Below are 5,000 nucleotides of genomic sequence, written 5' to 3'. Positions count from 1 at the left end.
TCCATCTACAGGAATCCAACGAAACTACGCCAACCATACCTCCAAAACACGGCACCGCCATCTATGACAATGTGACGAAACCACATGCAATAGCTCCATCTACGCGAATCGGACGACACTACGTCCACCATGTCGAGCGCACCACAAACAAAATTACCGCCACCTGCAGGTCCCCCGCAACATGACCTGCTGCACCGATGATACCGCCATCTATGAGACGCCACGCCGACTACGACATCGCTAGGTCCCACAGTGCCCATTTTCCGACGCCACCCACAAAGCCTGCATCATCTGCCCACCACAGGAGACCCAACGCCTGTGCCTGCGTCGCACGAAGTCGTCGACCGACAATCGCTCCACCCGCACCCGCACGTGCCCCACCCCAACCGCCCAAATCGCAACTCCAGCGGATGAACGGCGGACTCTTCCCGCACTCGTAACGTGCAATCCGCCCCTATATCTTGCGTTTCATGAAGAGTTATATCGAATATGCCATATTCCCGCTGTCCCTATACATGCTGTAAGTAGCTCGCTTGCTACAGCAGCAGCAGCACCACCTCCGCGCGCTTCCCTGGGGGCACTGAACCGCAGGACGCGAGACCCCACGCCCAGTGGCAAACAGGGCTCCTCTCAGAATATAGACGGTCCCTACCCCTCACAACGATGACGGTGGGAGGGCCGTTTGACGAGACCATTTCCTCCGGTGCCAACGCTGTCGTAGAGCCGATACTCCATCTTTGGTACAAGGCAACCATTCCGCTGTAAATCAGTACGTCACTCGTAGTTCAGTCACCTCACAGCACTGCTCAGTAAACTATGCAGGCCCACATAGATAGATTATATACGCAAATGCCCCTATACATGCTGAACGTCCGTACACACAAAATGAACCACACGTCAGCCACACACTCTATCACACACTACTCTCTGCCTGTAACAGACACAGATACAACAACTAAGCACCAGCATGGACCAACGTCCGGTGCATCCTATCCGCCACAGTACACCAACTACGCTATGATAACCAGACCGGGAGGTCCAATCATAAAACAGAATACCCCACTCGTCCGACAACCACAATTGCTCAGAGAAGCCACCAACACCCACACATGTCCTACACAGGGGTGCACCCAACATCACCACACTGCCTCGTCTTACAGCACAAACACACTGGCAGGAATGAAACACACAGGTCTGCCGCAACCACAGACACGGCTCGCCCCCTCTCACTAGCGAAAAGTGCATCCCGACGTGACATAACTCCTTTGACACACTGACGCTGCCTCGGCCATCCACGTCCTACGGTCGATATCAACGAACCTCACCCCCCCCCCCCACAACACGCCATCCCATACCACATTGTGTACCGTACCCAAACCTAACGTGTACTGTACTACAACGCAATGTGTACCATAACACAACCCAGTTTGTACCTTAACCTAACCTATGTCACCTTAACCTAACCTATGTCACCTTAACCTAACCTATGTCACCTTAACCTAACCTATGTCACCTTAACCTAACCTATGTCACCTTAACCTAACCTATGTCACCTTAACCTAACCTATGTCACCTTAACCTAACCTATGTCACCTTAACCTAACCTATGTCACCTTAACCTAACCTATGTCACCTTAACCTAACCTATGTCACCTTAACCTAACCTATGTCACCTTAACCTAACCTATGTCACCTTAACCTAACCTATGTCACCTTAACCTAACCTATGTCACCTTAACCTAACCTATGTCACCTTAACCTAACCTATGTCACCTTAACCTAACCTATGTCACCTTAACCTAACCTATGTCACCTTAACCTAACCTATGTCACCTTAACATAACCTATGTCACCTTAACCTAACCTATGTCACCTTAACCTAACCTATGTCACCTTAACCTAACCTATGTCACCTTAACCTAACCTATGTCACCTTAACCTAACCTATGTCACCTTAACCTAACCCATCTTGTACCTTAACCTAACCCATCTTGCACCCTAACCTATGTTGCACATTAACCTAACCTGTGTTGCACCTTAACCTACCTCAATTTGCACCGCAATGTAACGCAATTTGCACCGCAATGTAACGCAATTTCCACCGCAATGTAACTCAATTTGCACCGCAATGTAACTCAATTTGCACCGCAATGTAACTCAATTTGCACCGCAATGTAACTCAATTTGCACCGCAATGTAACGCAATTTGCACCGCAATGTAACGCAATTTGCACCGCAATGTAACGCAATTTGCACCGCAATGTAACGCAATTTGCACCGCAATGTAACGCAATTTGCACCGCAATGTAACGCAATTTGCACCGCAATGTAACGCAATTTGCACCGCAATGTAACGCAATTTGCACCGCAATCTACCCCCAAGTTGTGCCTTAACCTAACCCACGTTGTGCCTTAACCTAACCCACGTTGTGCCTTAACCTAACCCACGTTGTGCCTTAACCTAACCCACGTTGTGCCTTAACCTAACCCACGTTGTGCCTTAAACTAACCCACGTTGTGCCTTAACCTAACCCACGTTGTGCCTTAACCTAACCCACGTTGTGCCTTAACCTAACCCACGTTGTGCCTTAACCTAACCCACGTTGTGCCTTAACCTAACCCAAGTTGTGCCTTAACCTAACCCAAGTTGTGCCTTAACCTAACCCACGTTGTGCCTTAACCTAACCCACGTTGTGCCTTAACCTAACCCACGTTGTGCCTTAACCTAACCCACGTTGTGCCTTAACCTAACCCACGTTGTGCCTTAACCTAACCCACGTTGTGCCTTAACCTAACCCACGTTGTGCCTTAACCTAACCCACGTTGTGCCTTAACCTAACCCAAGTTGTGCCTTAACGTAACCCAAGTTGTGCCTTAACGTAACCCAAGTTGTGCCTTAACCTAACCCAAGTTGTGCCTTAACCTAACCCAAGTTGTGCCTTAACCTAACCCAAGTTGTGCCTTAACCTAACCCAAGTTGTGCCTTAACCTAACCCAAGTTGTGCCTTAACCTAACCCAAGTTGTGCCTTACCCTGCTCTGTAATTGGCATATGACACGTTACATTAATGTATTGTTGTCCAACCGCACCCCGCTCAGAATGTTGTGTACACAGCTACGTGTCATCTCCCCATAACAGCTGCATTGCAGTGTGGTACGCCATAGAGACGTGTGGGAGTAATGGACGCAGTGGATGGCGATCAGCATGAGCCGTCTGTTCATGTAGTGGCGCGTGTATGCAGACGTAGTAGTCTCTTCTCACACAATGTGATAGCACGGTGCCCCGCGTTCCACATCTGCGACATGCTACAGAGGCCGGTTGACAGTTGGTCGCGCAATGGACATCGCATACGTACGGGGGCACCTTCCACGTGCCCTCTAGTCGGGCACATTTTGTTGCGTGGATGTGAGCGGATGTAGTGTGTCTTGACACCTGACAGGCAGGCATGCAATAATAGTTGACTTTGCAAACGGGGATGGACGTGTACGTTTACTGGTGACGTTACGCAAATGAACAACTGGTAACCCGTTGTGGTGCGGTTGTCCTTGCTGGAGGTACATCTGTGAGGGCAACGATCGGTACAGCTACGAAGCGGTCCCCACCATACCAACGAACGTGAATGTGAATCTGGGTGTGAAGCGATACGCGGCTGTGGGTGGGTGGGACTGTCCCCGGCCGGTGAGGGGGGGCCGCCCGGCGTGCTGGCCGCGCGGTGCGTGGGCGCACGCGCTACAGCCGGCTGGTGGGGGCGCCCAGTGGCAGGCGCGCCGGCCGACGGACGCGGCAGGCGGCGCAGCTGCGCGCCGGGGCACCCTGCGCGCGGCGCCGTGCAGCCAAAGTGGGTCCTCGCCGGCCCGGTGCGAAGCGCGGTGGACATCTGCAGTGTGCTGGTCCGATTGAGGACTGTGTGCGTTGAGGATGCGCCGCCGCCCGGCACTCGGCGCCGCGACGCCGTCTGCTGCTCGGTCGCCCAAGCGGTTCTCGCTGGTGGTTTGTATCGCAGTTGTGCAGACGTGTTGGCACGTGCGCTGTGCTGGGAGAGTTCGCTTCGGCACCCACGTGGGGCCTTTGCCCTTCTGTGGCGCTGGCGTTGGAGCTGCCGGTCACCGTAGGTGGCGCGTGTTGTCTCCCGCCGGCAATGCCACGACAGCACGCTCCCGGGCCTCTGTCGGCAGCGGCAAGCTCAGTTGGGAGCACGGGTGGTCGCACCTAAAGCGTCTACTCGCCTAACTCCGGGCGATTGCGCCTCTCTCGAACCCGACCAAGTACTTAGGACGGCGCTGCGCGCCGCCGGGACCTGAGAGGGTTTCGAGGTGTATTGTGCAGGGGAGCTCAGCCTCCTCCTGTTTGCAGAATAATTGAGCGGACGCTTACGTGTTCGCGCGGGCCCCCGGGACACACTCCCGGGCGGCCGGCTGCTCAGCTCTAGTTGACGCAGCTCCCTGGTTGATCCTGCCAGTAGTCATATGCTTGTCTCAAAGATTAAGCCATGCATGTCTCAGTACAAGCCGCATTAAGGTGAAACCGCGAATGGCTCATTAAATCAGTTATGGTTCCTTAGATCGTACCCACGTTACTTGGATAACTGTGGTAATTCTAGAGCTAATACATGCAAACAGAGTCCCGACCAGAGATGGAAGGGACGCTTTTATTAGATCAAAACCAATCGGTCGGCTCGTCCGCTCCGTTTGCCTTGGTGACTCTGAATAACTTTGGGCTGATCGCACGGTCCTCGTACCGGCGACGCATCTTTCAAATGTCTGCCTTATCAACTGTCGATGGTAGGTTCTGCGCCTACCATGGTTGTAACGGGTAACGGGGAATCAGGGTTCGATTCCGGAGAGGGAGCCTGAGAAACGGCTACCACATCCAAGGAAGGCAGCAGGCGCGCAAATTACCCACTCCCGGCACGGGGAGGTAGTGACGAAAAATAACGATACGGGACTCATCCGAGGCCCCGTAATCGGAATGAGTACACTTTAAATCCTTTAACGAGTATC

The 5,000-nt window shown here is 52.9% G+C and overlaps 1 non-coding gene across 1 annotated transcript in view; it reads left to right on the top strand.

Annotated features, from left to right (window-relative positions):
* Positions 1-4,439: 4,439 nt before the first annotated feature.
* LOC126093609 (small subunit ribosomal RNA) overlaps positions 4,440-5,000 on the top strand; it is a 1,909-nt gene continuing 1,348 nt past the window's right edge. Inside the window, exon 1 of the ribosomal RNA XR_007521738.1 lies at positions 4,440-5,000. This exon is cut by the window's right edge and continues 1,348 nt beyond it. This is a non-coding gene — a ribosomal RNA (small subunit ribosomal RNA).

The sequence above is a fragment of the Schistocerca cancellata genome, chromosome 7 (assembly GCF_023864275.1).
Source record: "Schistocerca cancellata isolate TAMUIC-IGC-003103 chromosome 7, iqSchCanc2.1, whole genome shotgun sequence".
Lineage (NCBI taxonomy): Eukaryota > Metazoa > Arthropoda > Insecta > Orthoptera > Acrididae > Schistocerca > Schistocerca cancellata.
Note: the sequence above shows the minus strand (reverse complement) of the source record. Positions and strands in the feature narration are given on the sequence as shown.